The sequence below is a fragment of the Papio anubis genome, chromosome 5 (assembly GCF_008728515.1).
Source record: "Papio anubis isolate 15944 chromosome 5, Panubis1.0, whole genome shotgun sequence".
NCBI lineage: Eukaryota > Metazoa > Chordata > Mammalia > Primates > Cercopithecidae > Papio > Papio anubis.
Genome location: NC_044980.1, coordinates 129,261,756 through 129,281,536, shown reverse-complemented (window position 1 = coordinate 129,281,536; position 19,781 = coordinate 129,261,756). Strand labels below are relative to the sequence as shown.

At 37.7% G+C, this 19,781-nt stretch overlaps 1 long non-coding RNA gene across 1 annotated transcript; it reads right to left on the bottom strand.

The window, feature by feature from the left end:
- Positions 1 to 3,333: 3,333 nt before the first annotated feature.
- LOC108586588 lies at positions 3,334 to 11,798 on the bottom strand. Its single transcript, XR_004183828.1, has 2 exons — positions 9,424 to 11,798; positions 3,334 to 3,527 (listed from the first exon to the last, which is right to left on the bottom strand). It is a non-coding gene; the product is annotated as an uncharacterized LOC108586588 (long non-coding RNA).
- Between the last annotated feature and the right edge of the window lie 7,983 nt (positions 11,799 to 19,781).

The following is a 19,781-nucleotide window of genomic DNA, read 5'->3' as shown; positions in this document are numbered from 1 at the left end:
GCCACAAACCTACAACTATCTGATCTTTGACAAACTCAACAACAATAAGCAATAGGGAAAAGCCCCCCCACTCAATGAATGAAGCTGAGATAACTGGCTAACCATATGCAGAAGAATGAAACTGGACTCCTACTTATCACCATATGCAAAAATTACAGTCAAGATAGATTAAAGACTTAAATGTAAGACCTCAAACAATAAAATTTCTAGAAGCAATCCTAGGAAATACCCATCTGGACATCGGCCTTGGTTAAGAATTTAAGGCCAAGTCCTCAGAAGCAATTGCAACAACAACAACAAACAAAAATTGACAAGTGGGACATAAGAAAACTAAAGAGCTTCCACGCAGAAGAGGAACTATCAAGGAATTAAACAGACAACCTACAGAATAGGAGAAAAAATTCACAAACTGTGCATCTGAGAAAGGTTTAACATCCAGAATCTATAAGGAACTTAAACAATGGAGCAAGCACAAAACAAATAACCACATTAAAAAGTGGGCAAAGGACATGAAAAGACACTTCTCAAAAGAAGACATACATGCGGCCAACAAACATGAAAAAATGCTCATCATCACCAATCATCAGTAAATGCAAATCAAAACCACAATGAGATACCATTTCACACCAGTCAGAATGGCTTTTGCTAAAAAGTCCAAAAAATAACAGATGCTGGTGTGGCTGTGGAGAAGAGGGGACAATGGTGGGAATGTAAATTAGCTCAGCCACTGTGGAGAGCAGTTTGGAGATTTCTCAAAGAACTTAAGACAGAACTACCATTTGACCCATCTATGCTATTAAAGGGCATATACCCAAAGGAAAATCCTATTAATGGGTATATAACCAAAAGGGCACATACACCCATATGTTAATTACAGCACTATTCACAATACTAAAAAGATGGTGTGTCCAGAGTTGGTTCCTTAAAGTGGGTTCGTGGTCTCGTTGACTTGACTTCAAGAATGGAGCTGCGGACCTTTGCAGTGAGTGTTACACCTCTTAAAGACGGCACAGACCCAAAGAGTAAGCAGCAGCAAGATTTATTGTGAAGAATGAAAGAACAAAGCTTCCACAGCATGGAAGGGGACCTGAGTGGGTTGCCGCTGCTGGCTGGGGTGGCCTGCTTTTATTCCCTTATTTGTCCCCTCTCATGGCCTGTTTCTGTCCTATCAGAATGGTCTTTTTTCAATCCTCTCCATGATTGGCTACTCTTAGACTCCTGCTGATTGGTCCATTTTACAAACCTCTTGCTAGCTACAGAGCACTGATTGGTGCGTTTTTACAGAGTGCTGATTGGTGCATTTTACAAACCTCTTGCTAGCTACAGAGCACTGATTGGTGCACTTTACAATCCTCTTGTAAGACAGAAAAGTTCTCCAAGTCCCCAGTTGACCCAGGAAGTCCAGTTGGCTTCACCTCTCAATGGGATCAACTCAGGTGTCCATCAGTGGAGGCTGGATAAAGACAATGTGATAGATATATACCATGAAATGCTATACAGCCATAAAAAATGAAACCATGTATTTTCCAGCAACATGGATGCAGTTGAAGGCCATTATTCTAAATAAACTAATGCAATGCAGAAACAGAAAACAAAATACCAGATATTCTCACTTGTAAGTGGGAGCTAAACATTGGATGCACATGGGCATAAAGATAGAAACAATAGACACTGGGGTCTAATAAAAGAGAGAGAGAGAGAACAGGGCAAGGCCTGAAAAACTACCTATTGTGTTCTATGCCCACTACCTGAGTGACAGGTTCAATCACACCCCAAACCTCAGCATCATGCAATATACCTTTGTAACAAACCTGCCCATGCACCCCATGATTCTAAAATAAAATTTGTTGGGATTTGATCAGGCTGGTGCGAAAAATATTCATTATGATAGCCACAAAACCCTTTTGGGGTTTTCATATGACTTCGGTAATAGACCCGGCAGAAGGCAGCCTGGTCCCATTACCTTTAGTTAAAAAGATTAGAGTAGTAAACAACAGGATGTGGGGAAGTCTCTAGTTAGCTTGTTTACTCATGTGGTTTTAAGCCTTAAGCCTTTGATGTATGCTTTTTACTCAGGAAGTCCACAGTGTCAATTACCCTCTAATGATGTTAACGCAAGCTTTTGTTAGCTAATCTTAATGAATAAATGCAAGCCTCCTGAGCTGATGGGGCTGGCTGTAGTGACAAACCTCTCTTGGTGTGTAGGCCGTCAGACATTCAGCAGGACTGGTAAAAAAGAGTATCTGTGTGTCAGTGTACATTTTATTCATCCGTCGTTTGGGTCAGGGTCTGTGGGCAGACCCTCGCAGCTAATGCCCTCTTGTGAGGAGCGATACCTCAAAAAGTTGAAAGAAAATAGTTTACTGTTTTGCATATTAGCATCAGACTTCTCTCTACCTAGCTAGCTATCCTTCAACCTACTGATAAATGTTGGTGGATGTTTATTGATCCAAGTGTCCATTCTTTCAACAAACATTTATTGATCATCCACTGTTAGACTTGATGAATCAAGAATGTTTTCCAAAGTGTTCTGAGTTTTATTAAGGGATCCCCAAATAATCATCTTGCCCATTTCTTTCCTAGGGTCCTGGAATTATAAGGGTTTAAGGTTTTGAATTTATAGCATCAGAAACCCAGAAGGAACCTCAGAGATGAGTGATCAGTTCAAGGCATTTGTCTTACAGGAGGCAACTCCCAGTCCCAAGAATAGGAGACAGACTTACCCAGGCCTCAGAGTGAAGGAATGTCATAAGCCACACTGACCTCCTTCCCCATCTTCAAACAGAACATGTAACAAACAGGGCAGCCAGAACAAAATACCATGACAGGGTGGCTTAAGCAACAGGAATTTAATTTTCACAGTTTTGGAGGCTGGCAAGTCTGAGATCAAGTTGTCAGCAGGTTTGCATTGTTCTTGGGCCTGTGTCCTTGGCTTGCAGATGGCTCTCTTCTTGCTGTTTCTTCACATGGCCTTTCCTCTGTGCACATGTATCCCTGGTCACTCTTGGAACATCCACATTGTCTTTTGTAGGGACACCAATTAGATGGGATTAGGCCCACCCTAATGGCCTCATTTTAACCCACCCAACACGTTTAAGGCCCTATCTCCAAATGCAGTCACATTCTGAGGTACTGGGCTTAGGGCTTCAACATATACATTTTGGGGGGACAAAATTCAGGGCATGGCACCTCTCTGTGTCAGGATGTGTTTCTTCTTCCATTTAACTAATTCCTAATCATCTTCTGGATCTCAACACAAGTGTCACTTCCTTGAGGAAATGCATCCTGACTGCATTCCCATCCTTGAAAGACAAGATCAGGCCCTTTTCTAGGTACATTTGTGGCACCATTTTACTTTTATTTATCATGACTGTTAACAAAGAAATAAGTGTGTAAATGGCATATTCTCTTCTGTCTCCCTCCACGAGACTTTCACCTCCATGGACATGGAGCTGGTCAGTCTTGCTCAATGCTGTGTACTCAGTAACTACCTAGTCCTTGGCACAAGTTATTCAGCAAATAATTTCCTGAAAAAAGAAATAAATGGATCATGCTTTAAGTATTAAAATCACAGAACCCTCTTTGACATTATTATTTTCAGACTATTCCTGTTTTCTCACCGTTATCTATAATGCTCCTGCTGTAGAATTCTACTAATACCACTCCAAGCCCAACACAAACAGCTTCCCCCAATTCTTCTCCTTACCCAACGCATAATCGATTCTTTTTTCTTCAGCAGTGCTGCAGCATATTATTGACACGGTTGATTTTGCCCTTCATCATAGCCATCAGGGGCACGTTGTTACCATGCTTATTTCCCCACACACTTCGCCTGAATTATGTTTTATTTAACTCCAAATCCCAGGCACACAGCCTAGCTCCTGGCAGAGTGGGCACCCAATAAAGAGTCAGTGCTTTTTAGGATAAGACCATAGCCCAACTCTAGTGGATAAAGCCAGCTGTGCGCATGCAGCAATTCTTAGTGGAGCCAGACACTCTGGGGGTCTTTGCTGCTCTGCCCATGTCAGGGTGTTCAACTTAGCTGGATGAGCCACTGCTCTCTGTGTCTCTCAGAAACAGTTCATGGATCTGGCTCTAGAAAGACTCTAATGACCAAGGGCATTGAATCTTTCAGATAATTTTCCTTAAAAGGAAAAATAAAATCAATAATAAAAGAAGAAGGAGCAGAAGGAGGGGAAAGAGAGGAAGAGAAAGAGGAAAGCAAGCCTGTGAACCTTCTGGAATCTAATTTAAATTCTGACCAAAATTTACACTGGTTCTTTGTTCTATGCTTACATAGATGGAATCACAAATAACTGTGCCAGCCTGAGGAAGGGGACGGGCAGGAACCCGTCTAGTCCAGATTCCACGTAGGCTCCTGTGGCTCAGTCTCCACTGTGAAAGGGGAATAATAACAGCAGCATGATGAGATGCAGCCAAGGTGTCAGGAGCAAGATAGCTCCCTGGAAGGTTAGCAAGCTGCTCCATTAAAGAGGTTCTTGCTTAGCTTCAGAGTGGTTGAGGAACAGAGATGAGAAAAACCAGGGTTCCTTAGAAGGATGTATCCAAGTTCTGATTGGCAGCAACATCCACAAGTAGAGCGGCCCGACATACTGGGTATTCTGAGGTTTTCAGAGAACATTGGTTTTTATAAAAGCCAAAGACTCATCCTTCCATTCTCTACCTCTAGACATGCAGGTACCCCTTTCCCTGACCACCTTCACTTTCCAGTGAAAATCACCCTGTCCTGTATATCTTCCCTTATCTCAATAAAGAGATAACATGGAGATGGCATGGCATATGGCTAAAACCGTGGGTTCTGGGGTCTCTCAGGCCTGAGTTTGAGTTGCAGCTTTGCTGCTTACCAGCTCTGTAATCTACAGAAAGCATCTGACCTTCAGTCTCTTCACCTTTGATATGACAAAAATAATGGTAACTGCCCCTATAGGGTTGTTGGGAAGCTTATACTACATGCTCTGGGAATGACACAGGGTTTGACACATAAGTGCTCAACAAATGGGGCACACGTGTAACATTGTAACTTCAACTACAGTCTGATGCTTTCTCTCTGTTTTCAAGATCAGTTCTCTTGGTCCATTCTGTCTTCTCCATTCCTCCTTCTAGAACCTTCTTTCTCAAGTCAGAATGAACCAAATTGAGCTCCAGAATGACATCTTCTTGACTTTCCTGTCCTGAGCACTGTGCAATTTGCATAGTAGGCAAAGTTTCTCAAACCATCTACAGCTAATTAATGAAGGAAATTGTTCCTCTCTTATCATAGGGGACTTTAAAAGTCCAGGGCCTTCATTACAAGGACTTCGTATTGTAGGCAGATGCCTCCTTTTCCTTCTTCCCACACCCCAGCAATTCCCCAAAGCTTCTCCTTTGCAAACTGTGCTCAGAAAACGCAGAGTCAGGGAATAGGAGCTGTTGGCTTATATTTCTCAAAGCATTCCAACTTGAGACTCCTTGTAACTTTTTAAATAAGCAGCATAGTTATTAGCTGCAGGATATGGAGAGTTACTGAAGCATTGAGTTGAGAAGTGCAAATGTCAAAGGCAAAAAGAAAACTGTAAATATAGTTAGAGACTTGAAAGTGCAGGCAGCAAAAACAGCTTTGGGGGAAAAAAAATGTCCTTGGAAAATAAAGATGCAGATTCAGGGTAGCTACCTTTGACAAAGGGCATTGCTACCTACAAGACTTTTTCACTATTCCATATTCACTATATGGAAGATGCTCAATAAAACTAGCAATGAACAAATTAGTAAGTCATACACACAATTAAGTATTTATTTTATTAATAAAATTGAAATGGTAGAGCTAAAGTAGTTTAAAAATTCTGCTCTCTCCTCAAGTTCATCCTTTCATTATATATGAATCTTATAACATCCTCCTTTTTTTTTTCTCTTTCATCAAATGTTCCTCTGCTTCTAGTTATCATAAATATTTGGATGATTGGCTTTCACTATGACAATGCACTAGTAAGTCTGGACTTCCATGCAGTTTATGGTAGGCTGAAACCAAAATGTTTCAACCTCCTACAAGATTGTAAAAACAAGCCTTAAGTGTTAAGAGATATTCTAGGCTCTGATTTCTCTGTTGATCTCCACCCCTGTGTTTCTATATGTGTCCAGATACATAACACTATTGTATTTCTATGTAAAATCTGCCTTAGTAAAAGGTTTCACTTCTTAAAGCTCACTATCCATCTTATTTTGTTCTGCTCCTTTGTGTCTGTGGTGAGCATTGTCTGTGGAGCCTCTCTCTCTTTATGGTCCTCATACATTCTACCTGGGTCTCTGCACTGAGCATCAGTGTGACTCAGGCCTGAGTACTATTAATGCTTAACTTAAGTGAACTGCTCCTAGCAACTATCTCCTTTTCAAACTGCTGGTGATATTTATATCGCTAAACATGATTTACTGATTATGAATCAAACAGGCAATATTTTCTTCCATGCTTGTCAATTAACAATACCACCTTCTTATCAGGGATCCCTGGATATTGCAAAGCATCATAGAGGCAGTTGTTTGACAAGTAAAATTGCCCTGACCCAATAAAGGACTGACTTGTCTGCCTATGTGAGATGAAATTTTTCTAGGTAGATGATGGCGGTTCTTTCCTCTCTGTAGGAGGAGATAAGATGATAGCATTTTTTTAAATTTAATTTATCCTTTGCAGGCAGTGATGGAGAAGTTCACCCCACATTGAGTGAGTCTGTGATTAGCTTGGCTATGTTTTTGTTTGTTTGTTTGAGACAGAGTCTTGCTCTGTTGCCCAGGCTGGAGTGCAGTGGTGGGATCTTGGCTCACTGCAAGCTCCGCCTCTGGGAGTCAAGTGATTCTTGTGCCTTAGCCTCCCTGAGTAGCTGGGATTACAGGCACTTGCCACAAGGCCCTGTTAATTTTTGTACTTTTGGTAGGAACAGAGTTTCGCCATGTTGGCCAGGCTGGTTTTGAACTCCCGACCTCAGGTGATCCACCTACCTCGGCCTCCCAAAGTGCTGGGATTACAGGCATGAGCCACCGCTCCTGGCCAGCTATGATTCTTAAAAGGAAACGTGGTATAATGGGATACTACACAGAAGAAAAATGAACTACTGACACATGCACCATGAATGAATCTCACAAGAACAGTATTATGGAAAAGAAACCAGAAGCAAAAAGGGTACTGCTATGAAGCTCAAAAGCAAACAAAACAAATATGTAATGATAGAAGGAAAAATATGGTAACCTCTGAAGAGGTGTTGACTGAAAAGGGACACAAATGACCTTTCTGGGGTGCTGAAAATGTTCTATATCTTGACCTGAGTGGTAGCTACACAGATGTATACATATGCAAACACTTATTAAGTTGTTCATTGAAGATGTATATACCTGTCTGTGCATGTTGTGCCTCAATTTTGGAAGTTTAAAACAAAACAAAACTTTGCAACCCAGACACTTGGTATTACATCACAGGGAAACACAAAATGAGACACCAACTATGATAAAATCCGGAAAGCAGATAAAATTTCAAATTTGCTATTATGTGGAAGTGTTGATTGCAATCTGAACATGCTTACTTCAGATGACTATTGCACATTGTGGTCATTAGCTGGAATGGCTCTAATCACTTTTCCTTATGGAAGTAACTCCAGGAACATTGTTAAGCCATATAAGGTAACTCCTTTTCTTATTTAACAGAATCACAGTATGTTGCTGACAACATTCTTGTGAAAAATTTAATTAGGGACAAGTGACATTAGAGACAATCTTATTCACATTTTCATTCACAGAACATTATGTAGTTTTTTAATAACAAGAGTTTTTTTTGCTAATGTCATCCATTTTGAAAAATAATCCATCTGGAAAAACTGCATAGCTGTGAAAATGACATTTCAATATTTAGAGTGCAGTTGGCTCACGAGGAAGATTCTCTCTGTGGCCACATGTAAGTTGTGCATTTCTCAAACAGTTCAGCATTTTAGAACTTCTGAAATCCATTTAGTCTGGAAATTACTAGGGTCTAGTTCAATCAAAAAATAAGCCTGGCTTGCTAAAGGGTACAAAAGCCATTATAGAGGGGAAAATCAATTTTGGGAGGCCTTACATGGGTGTCAGCATTGAGATCTGAAAGTTAGCTGTCCACGACAGGCAGCAGTCACTGTTAGAGTGCTTGCCACAGGCATCCCTCACGGAGAGGTGTGCCCGCCTGGACAGTTGCTTTCAGAGGTCACTTATTTGAGCACACTGGGACAAGGATTCCTTTACTGTCTTGTTTGTACCCAATAATCTGTCCAATTGCAAGCAAGGCTTTACTTTAATACTTAGCATGATATGGTGGGAATAGTACTACAGGCTTTGGTTTAAAACTCATCTTTAACACACTTATTATTATGTGTCCTTGACCTAGAACTCAAACTTCAGTCATCTCATTTATAAAAAGGCCAGTAAACTAGAGGTGATGTCAGCAAGATGACTGGCTATAAGCTTCTAGTGTTCTTCCCCCACAACCAAGATGGCCAAAACAATGAATAAACCACATTTTGATGCAAATAACTAAAGGAGAGCACTAGAGTACATCAAAAGAGTCTAAAAATCTTTGTAGAGCACAGAAACCCAGGATGGCCACATTGAGAACCAAAGGGAACTTGGTTCCAATTGGAAATGGAAACAAAGGATGGAAATTGGAACCAAAGGGTGGCCTCTGCCACCCCATCCCCCAGTGAGGATCAGCTTAGAACCAGGAGGGATTTCTCCCTGTGGGTAAAAGATAAACAGTTCCCAGCAGCCCCTGTTAATACCTGGGACGCCTACAGTCCTTACCACTAGGGACCCCTGCAGTTCTCACAGTTGCTAAGGCCAGCTGAGGGAGCTGCCTGGATCCACACTGCTGTGTTTCCCCAAGGGAAGGAGCTGACACTGTGCCCAACCCTGTGACCCATGTGGCTACTGCACTATGCCATCTTGGAAGTGGAACTACTGCTGGAGTGTGTTCTCCTCCAGGAGTGAATGGCCACACTATTCCATTCCTGTGTTTTAGTCACCACTGAACCCCCCCTGTCTGGTGGCCCACCATCTCTCAGCCAAGCTACTGCTACATCCTGGCCCATGGGGGCATGTGGCCTTGAAGCTGCCTCATCTACCCTTCCTAGTCACTGCTGTGCCTTGCCCCTCAGGGCCTGAGCTGAAGCTGTGCACTCTTTCAGCTGTGCACTCTTTCTTGGAGAAACATGCCTTGGCTGAGTTGCTCCCTCTACCTGACCCCTGCCACCCAGTAACTTTTGCACCTATTTCTTGGGACTAGAGCTGAAGCTGTTCACTGTCTGCCAAGGAAACAGCTCCTTGGCAGAACTGCTCCTTCTACTTCTCCTAGTTGCTGTATGTCTTGTCCTTCTGTGTCTGAGCTGAAGTGGTGCCTGCCTCCTGGGAAAATAGTACCTTGGCTTCCCAGAGAATTCATGTGCCCAGGGACTGAGCTGAAGTGTCCCATTTCCTCTTGGGGATGAGGCCAAGAGGCTTGCTGAGCCAAGCAGTCAGGCATCCCAGGACTGAGATGATGTGGTACCCCGCATCCAGGGAAACAGAGAAGTGGCTGAACTGAGACACTTGTCCTGCAGGCCAAACAACTCTAGTGCCCTGCTTCTTTGAAATTGAATTAGTTTTCTAGAGTCTGAGCTGAGACACCCTCCTCTATGGGGAGTGAAGTCATCACTGTGCTCCCTGCCCCCTGTGACTCAAGGGATGGCTGTGTTCTGCCATTCTGGGATTCTTGTTGCTATTGTATCAATATGCCTGGGCGATGAGGTATTGTATAGGGTCCAGAGTGATCACTATACAATAACTCATCCCTCAGGATCTGAATTGCCACAGTGCCCTATTGGCTCTGGTTCCTGAATTGTAGCTGTAGCTTTCGGGGCCCAAACCTCCAAACCACTCATTTTTCCCCAAAGTTGGGCCAGTGCTGTTCCCCACTCCATATGGTCAGATTCACAGCTATAACCCAGCCCCAGTGCCCAGGCTGCTTTAAGGGGCCTCAGAGTCACAGCTAACTAGCACCATAGACAGTCTACATCCACTCCTGCCTCAGAGAGTGAACCTGAACCTTAAGTCCCAAGTACCACAATATGTTCATGAGGCCCCAAGCCTAAGACCCTTCAGTTAAATCTTCCCATTGCAAGGAAAACAAGAATAGGAGGGCCCCAAAAGCCCTTGGCACTGCAGACCCTAACAATCTGTGCTGCTGCCATTGTTGCCATAAACTCCTACAGCCTAGGCCACCAAGACACTCACAGTCCTCACTGACATTGGTTTCAGTTGAAGAAACTGCATGGAGGCTGTACCGCTGCATCTACTCAAAAATAGAATCACTACACGCTTCCTAACCAACATGCTAAGACCTTTCTCCATGTGAAAGTCTTTCTTGAAAAAATCCACGCTGTAAAATTTTGAAGAGATAATTGCTCCATTGGATGGGGAGACATCAATGCTGAAACATAAGAAACATCAAAAATCAAGGGAGTATAAGAACACCAAAGGTACATAATTATGCTCTAGGAATTTGACCTCAAAGAAAAAGAAATCTATGAAGTGCCTGAAGAGAAACTCAAAATAATGATTTCAAGGAAACTCAGCAAGATACAAGAGAAGACAGATAGACAATTCAACAAAATCAGAAAAACAATTCATGATCTGAATGAAAAACTTAAAAGTTACATATCATAAAAAGGAATCAAGCAGAAATCTTTTATCTAAACAATTTATTGAATGAAATAAAAAATTATGATAGAGAGCTTCAACAGCAGACTGGATCAAGCAGAAGAATCTCTGAAATTGAAGATAAATCTTTTGAAATTACCCAGTTAGAAGGAAAAAAAAGGAATGAAAAAGATTCAGGAGAGCCTACAGGATTTATGGGACACCGCTGAGCAAACAAACATTCATAGGAATTCAAGAAGGAGAAAAGACAAACAGGAAAAGAAAGCTTATTTAATGAATAATTGTTGAAAAGTTGCTAAGTTTTGGAAGAGATATGGACAGCCAGATGCATAAAGCTCAAGGGTTCCCAAACACACTTAACAAAAAGAAGTCCTCACTGAGGCATATTATAATTAAATTGCCAAAAGTCAAAGACAAATAGACAATTTTAAAAGCAGCAAGAGAAAATTTTAAAAGCAGCAAGAGGAAAGCATCAAATCATGTATAAGGGAATCTCCATTAAACTATCAGCTGATTTCTCAGCAGAAATACTGCAGGCCAGGAAAGAATGGGATGATGCATTTAAATGCCAAAAGAAAAAAATTGCTAGTGAAGAATACTATACCCAGCAAGGAGGTACTTCAGAAATAAAGGAAAAAAAAAAGTATTTTCCAGATAAGCAAAAGTTGAGAGACTATATAATTACTAAACCTGTCCTATAAGAAATGCATAAGGGAGTTCTTAAAGTACAAGTGAAAAGACACTAATTACTAACATGAAAACATACGAAAGTAAAAATTTCACTGGTAAAGGTAAATATATAGTCAAATCCAAAATAGACCAATACTGTTGTGACGTTTTGTAATTCACATATATATCCACTGTGAAGGTTAAAAGTCAAAACAGTCAAAAATAATAATAGTTGCAATAAATTGTTAAGAAATATGTAATATAAAATATAAATTGTGACATCAAAATTATAAATTTTGGGTAGAAGGGTAAAAGCATAGAGTTTTTGTATGTGACTGAAGTTATCAATGTCAAATAGTCTATTATTAACTCTAAGATGTTCTATGATAACCTCATGATACTCACAAGGCAATAAAACTATAGTAAATACATATATAATAAAAAAAGAAAATCAAAATTAACATTAAAGAAAATCAGCAAATCACAAAGATAAATAAGAGAGGAAAAAAGGATCAAAGGATTTACAAAACAACCAGTAGGAAATTAACAATCTGACAGTAGTAAATCCTTACCTATCAATAATTACTTTGAACGTAAATTAACTAAATTCTCCAATCCAAAGATACAGAGGGGCTAAGTGGATTTTACAAAAAGAATATCCAAATATATTCTGTCTTTGAGAGATTCACACTTAAGCCTTAAGGACACACATAGGCTGAAAGTAAATGGGAGGAAGAAGATATTTCATGAAAATGGTAACCAAAATAGAGCAGAGATGACTATATTTATGTCATATAAAATAGACTTCAAGTAAAAAACTGCCACAAGAGACAAAGGTCGTCATTTAATGATAAAGCACCAATTTATCAAGAAGACATAACAATTGTAAATATATATGCACACAATATTGGAGCACCTAATAAAGCAAATATTAATGGACATGAAGGGAGAAACAGATAGCAAAACAATAATAGTTGTGGACTTCAATACCCTACTTCCAACAATGGACAGATTAAGCAGACAGAAAATTAAGAAAATACTGAAATTGAGCTATACTTAAGACAAAATGGACCTAAGGATACATACAGAACTTTCCATCCAACCTTAGTAGAATATACATTATTGTCTAGTGCACATGTAACATCATCCAAGATAAACCATTTAGTGGGTCACAAAATAAGTATCAACAAATTGTAAAAAATTGAAATCATATTAAGAATTGGTTCTTACTACAATGGTAGGGAAGCAGAAATCAATAACAAGAACTTTGCAAACCATATAGATACATGGAAATCTTAAAAAACATGCTCCTGAACAACGAATCAATTATTATAAAAATATTGAAAGGAAAATTTTAAAAATTTCTAGAAACAAAAGAGAATGGAAACACACATACCAAAACCTATGGGATACAGCAAAAGCAGTACTCAGAGGGAAAATTAATAGCAATGCATTTACATCAAAGAAGAAGAAAAATCTCAAATATAAAATCCAATATTGCACCTCAAGGAATAAGAAAAACAAGGACAAACCAAACCCTTACTTAGTATAAGGAAATAAGTCATAAAGATAAAAGAAATCAATGAAACTGAGAATTAAAAATACAAAAGTTAATGAAGAGTTGCTTTTATAAAAAATAAAAGAAACACATAAACTTTTAGACAGACTGAGAAAAAAAAGAGAAGACTCAGATAAATAAAATCAGAGACTAAAAGGAAACATTACAATTAATTCCACAGAAATACAAAGGATCATCTGAGGCTATCACTAGCAACTATATGCCAGAAAATTAGAGAACCTATCAGAAATGGATAAATTCCTGAGCAAATACAATTTACCAAGATTGAATCATGAAGAAACAGAAAATCTGAATAGACTAATAATAAGTTACAAGATTGAATTATTAATAAAAAAAAATTTTCTATCAAAGAAAAGCCCAGGACCTGTTGCCTTTATTGCTGAATTCTAACAAACACTTGAAGAACTAATACCAGTTCTTCTCAATCTACTCCAGAAAGTTAAAGAGGGTCAAATTCTTCCAAAATCACTCTATACGGCTGGCGTTATCCTTATTCCAACTATACAAGAGCACAACAATGACAAAAAAGAAATCTGTAGGCCAATATCTCTGATAAATACAGAGGCAAAAGTCCCCAACAAAATAGCAAACTGAATTCTATAGCACATTAAAAAGATAATTCACCATGATTAAGTAGGACTCATCCTATGGAAGCAAGGATGGTTCAACATTTGCGAATCAATAAATATTATTCATCATATTAACAAAATGAAGAGCAAAAATTATACAACTATTTCAATAAATGCAACCAAAAAAATTGACAAAATTCAACGTCCCTTCACGATAAAAAGTCTCAACAAATTAGGCACAGAAGGTATGTACCTGAAAATGATAAAAGCCATATATGACATATCCATAGCTAATATCTCAGTGAATAATGAAAGGTTGAAAGTTTTTCTTCTAAGGTCTAGAACAAAATAAGGATGCCCACATTCATCATTTCTATTCAACACAGTACCAGAAGTCCTAGCCAGAGCAACAAGGCAAGAGAAAGAGATATAAGGCATCCAAATTGAAGAGGAAAAAGTCAAAACGTTCCTGTCTGCAGACAACATGATCTTAGAGATGGAAAACCCTAAAGACTCCACCAAAGCCTGTTATAATTAGTAAACAAATTTCGTAAAGTAGCAGGACACAAAATCAACTTACAATAATCAGTAGTATTTTTAGATGGCCTTAGTAAACTATCTTTAAAAATCAAGAAAAAAAAACTCATTTACAATACAATAGCACAAAAAATAAGATTCCTAAGAATAAACCTAACCAAGAAGGTGAAAAATATCTACAGTGAAAACTATAAAACATTGATGAAAAAAATGGAAGAGGACACAAATAAATAGAAAGATACAGAAAAATATCCCATGTTCATTGATTTAAAGAATTTGAATTTTTAAAGTGTGCATACTACTCCAAACGATCTACAGATTCAATGTAATACCTATCAAAATATCCATGATATTCTTCATAGAAATAGAAAGAAAAATCCTAAAATGTGTATGGAACCACAAAAGACCCCAAATAGCCAAATCAATCTTAAGCAAAAAGAACCAAACTAGAGGGATCACATACCTGGCTTCACAATGTGCTACAAAGCTATAATAACCAAAATAGCATGGTAGTGGTGTAAAAACAGGCATATACACCAAGGGACCAGAATACAGTTAGAAACAAATCCATAGACTTAACAACCAACTGATTTTCAACATAGATGCCAAAAATACAAGTTGGGGAAAGGGCAATCTCTTCAATAAATAGTGTGGAGAAAACTGAGTATGTACATGCAGACATGGAACTAGACCCCTATCTCTCACCATATGCAAAAATTAACTCAAAATGGGTTAAAACTTAAATGTAAGACCTAAAATTACTAGAAAGAACACTGTTAGAAGAAAACATTGGGGAAACACTTCAGGATATTGATCTTAGCAAAGATATTTTGTATGAAACCTCAAAAGCACAGGAAACTAAAGCAAAAATAGGCAGTTGGGACTAAATCAATCTAAAAAGCTTTTGAACAGCAAAGAAAACAATCAACAGAGTGAAGAGATATCTCGCAGAATGGAAGAATATATTTGCAAACTATCCATCTGACAATAGATTAGTAATCAGAATATATAAAGAATGCAAACAATTCAATAGCAAAACACATAAACAAAGCAAATAATCAAATTTCAAAGATGGGCAAATGACCTAGACATTTCTTAATTACAACTAGACAAGAGGAATAAGTTCTGGTGTTCTATCACATAGTAGGGTGACTATAATTAAAAACGACATATTGTATGTTTCAAAATAGCTAGTAGAGAGAATTGTTAAGGTTTTCACCACAAAAAAAAAAAAAGATAAATATTTGTGGTGATATATTTGCAAATTACCTTAATTTGATCTTTCACAATGTGCACATGCATCAAAACATCACATGGTACCCGATAAATTATTATTTACCCAATTATTGTATGCGAATTAAAAGTAGAATAAACAAAAATACAATTTACTTTTATAAATTGAAAACAAGCCCTGATTACTCACACCTTTTTCCAGATTTCTGTGGACATCAGAGCTAAGGCAGTCTGCCACTTAGAAAGTATTCACTTATTTCTAGCTATTGATATTATTACCAAAAGAGTCATAACCGATTGTAGGTACATCTGAGTGTTGTTGATAAAAGTATACCATTCTGTGAGTACTAATTATTCAATCGGATGAGCCGCATTATACAAATACAAATATCATTAAATATTAGGTAAAAAGCACTACTGGAGACACAAAAACAATTCACTCAAACTTTTTCTTTACAAGAAGCCCATAGTCAAGTGGATAACACAGACATAGTGATAACTATACCTAGTATAATGCCTGACACGTGAAAATGTTGAACTATATTTATTGAATGATTTTCTCTATCATTTTTCTATTCTTTATTTTATTTCTGCCTTATTCTTTATTTCCTTACTTCTTATTTGAGGTTTAATTTGCTTTTTATTTTCTAGTTTCTTAAGATGAAAGACTAGGTTATTTATTTGAGATCTCTTTTTTCAACTTTTATTTTAGGTTCAGGGTACATGTGCAGGTTTGTTATATAGGTAAATTGCATGTTGCGGAGGTTTGATGCACAGATTGTTTCATCACCCAGGTAATAAGCATAGTACCCCAATAAGTAGTTTTACAATCCTCATCCTCTTTTCACCCTTCCTCCCTCAAGTAGGTTCCAATGTCTGTTGTTCTCTTCTTTGTGTCTATGTGTGTTCAATGTTTAGCTCCCACTTATAAGTGAAAACATGTGGCATTTGCTTTTCTATTCCTGCTAATCACTTAGAATAATGGCCTCTAGCTCCATCCATGTTGCTGCAAAAGACATGATTTTGTTCTCTCTTATGTCTACATAGTATTCCGTGATGTATATGTACCATATTTTCCTTTATCTAGTCTACTGTTGACAGGCATTTAGATTGATTCCGTATCTTTGCTATAGTAAATAGTGCTGTGATGAACATACGCTTTCATGTGTCTTTATGGTAGAATGTTTTATATTCCTTTGGGTGTATACCTAATAATGGGATTGCTGGGTTGCATGGTAATCATGTTTTAAATTCTTTCAGAAATTGTCAAACTGCTTTCCACAATGGCTGAACTACATTCCCATCAGGAGTGTATAAACTTTCCCTTTTCTCCACAACCCTGCCAGCATCTGTTTTAGTTTCTTGTTTTTTTATTTTTTCTTTCTTTCTTTTTTTTTTTTTGACTTTTTACCGGTAGCTATTCTGACTGGTGTGAGATGGTCTCATTTCAGCTTTGATTTGCATTTTTCAAATGTTAGTAATGTTGGCCATTTTTTATATGCTTGTTAGCCGTGTGTATGCTTTCTTTTGAAAAGTGTCTGTTCAAGTTCTTTGCCCACTTTTTAATGGGGTTGCTTGTTTTCTTGCTTATGAATTTGTTTAAGTTCCTTATAGATGCTGAATAGTAGACCTTTGTCAGATGCATAGCTTGCAAATATTTTCTCTCATTCGGTAGGTTGTCTGTCTACACAAGCAAGTGAAAAAACATTCCATGCTCATAAACAGGAAAGACAAATGTTGTCAAAATGACCATACTGCCCAAAGCAATTTATAGATTTGCTGGTATTCCTATCAACCTACCAAAGACGTTCTTCACAGAATTAGAAAAAAACTATTTTAAAATTCATATGGAACCAAGAAAGAGCCTGAATAGCCAAGGCAATCCTAAGTAAAAATAACAGAGCTGGAGGCATCACATTACTTGACTTCAAACTATGCTACAAGACTACAGTAACCAAACAGCATGGTACTGGTAAAACAGACACATAGACCAAATAGGGAGCCCAGAAATGATGACACACACTTAAAACCATCTGATCTTTGACAAAGTCAACAAAAACAAGCAATGGGAAAAAGACACCCTATTCAATAAACGGTGTTAGAGTAACTGGCTAGCCATATACAAATGACTGAAACCGGATTAAATTCTTAAACCATGCACAAAAAATCAACTCAAGATGGATTAAAGACTTAAATGTAAAACCTGAAAATGTAAAAATCCTGGATGATAACCTAGGAAATACCACTCTAGACCTAGGACCAGGCAAAGATTTCATGAAAGAGACATAAAAACCAAATGCAACAAAAACAAAAATTGACAATGGGATCTAATTAAACAAAAAGCTTCTGCACAGCAAAAGAAACTATCAACAGCAATCTTTCTCCTTTTTAAAAATTATAAGCACTGATAGTAGTATATTTCTCTCTGAGCACAGCTTTAGCTGTATTCCATAAATTTTTGTATGTTGTGTTTAGATTTTTATCAATCTCAAAGTATTTTCTAATTTTATATCTTTGACCCATTGATTATTTAGGAGTGTATTGTTTAATTTTACGTATTTATAACTTCTCCAAATCTCATCATGTTACTGATTTCTAATTTAATTTATAGTAGCACCAAAGCTGTATGATTTCAATTGTTTCAAATCTAGTGAGGTTTGTTTTATGGACTAATACATGGCCAATCTAGACAATGTAACATGAGAAGAAAGCTTTCCTGCTGTTGTTGTGTAGAGTGTTCTATAGTTACCTGTTATGTTTAGTTGCTTAATACACTTATGTAAGTTTTCTATTTCCTTGTTTGTCTCTGTCTCGTTGTTCTATCCATTACTGAAAATGGGTCATTGAAGTATCCAACCGTTACTATTGAATTGTCTGTTTCCCCCTTTAATTCAAAGTCAATTTTTGCTTCATGCAGCTCTGTTGTTAGGTGAATATGGATTTACAAATGTCTTTGTCTCTAGTACAAATTTTTGTATTAAAGTTTATTTTTTTCTGATTTTAGCATAGCCATCCAGCTCTGTTTTGATTACTGTTTTCATGATATATCTTTTTCCTTTTTTTTTTGCTTTCAACTTGTTTGTGTCTTTGAATCAAAAGTACGTCTCCAGTAGACAGTTCATGGTTCCGTGTTTTCTTTTGTTGACTCTGCCACGTATCTCTGAGGCCTGTTCACTTTTCTTTGTTATTTTTTCTTTCTTTACCTAAGAACATAAAACTCAATTAGCCCATAGTTATTCGGAATATGTGATATTGTGACCTTGATCATAATTTCTGCTTAATTTTAGAGATTTTTAAGAAAGCCATAAATAAGTTACCTCCGAAATCTTCAACCCAAGTTTTTTAAGTTCTTTTCCTAGCAATGTTTTGGTTTGAGGTCTATTTTCAGAGGCAATTTGCTATACAAGAAAAAAAAATTACCTAGCACTCAGCTTTATAAAGACTAACATAGTATCCATTAGTTGCAAAGAATAGAGCATTTGAAGGTTTGCAAGGAAGTATTTGCCAACTCTCACTCCCATTTTCTTTGTTATTTCTCCCCCCAGAAAATCTATGTCTATCTTTGCACATCTTAGTGGTGTCATTACTGTCTCTGCAACTGTGCTCAGAGTGGCTGATAGGTTTTCACAAGCGTTTTAATCTAACAGGCTGCTTACTCCCTCTCATTTCTTAGTAATCAGATTTCCAGACAAGGCTTGATTCTAACCCAGTGATCTTCAGCTTCCTTCTCACAAACCTTCTTTCATTTCAGCAACAATCAAATGCTGTTTCTATGTGTTCTGTTATTTTGTTATTCTCATTTGATAGTGGGTTTTTGGACCATGGAATTTTGGCCACTCTCATCCAACATCCTTTGAATTATTTTTTTCTTCATAAACCATTTTCTCAGATGACTCTATTCACACCTGTATGATGATAAATATCTCCAGCAGAGATGACCTGAAGGGGTCCTATCTTTGTACCAACCCATTGTGTGAAGTTCTCAAGCACTATGCTTGCTATTATTGAGCAGTTACAAAATATAATTGCAGGGCTATTTTGTCCTGCAAATTCTATGGGAGGATAGTAATCAAAGAAAATAGTATAAAGGAGGAGGCAGGGTGTAAGTTAGGGGAAAAATCAAAAGAAGTACTCAAAGAACTGTATAAAAAATAACACAAATGAATTTTTTGAAAAGGTAGTTTATAAGAATTTAAAATAAAATTTTCCTTATACTTTAGGGAAAAAAATGCACATTTATACTAACCAGACACTGACCAAATCTAGAAGGAATCCTCCCACAACTACCACAACATGCTTAAAGAAAAAGAAAATCCTAACATAAGATTATAAATATGTGTATATATAGTCATATTCAGAGATTATATAAGAAATACACATATGTTTATGGGCATGCATATATACAGAGGGAAAGTATGCATACAGAGAGAGAGAGTAATAGAGATCGTCTATATACATCATTGAATATAACCTCAGTTTTAGGGCCTCTCTCC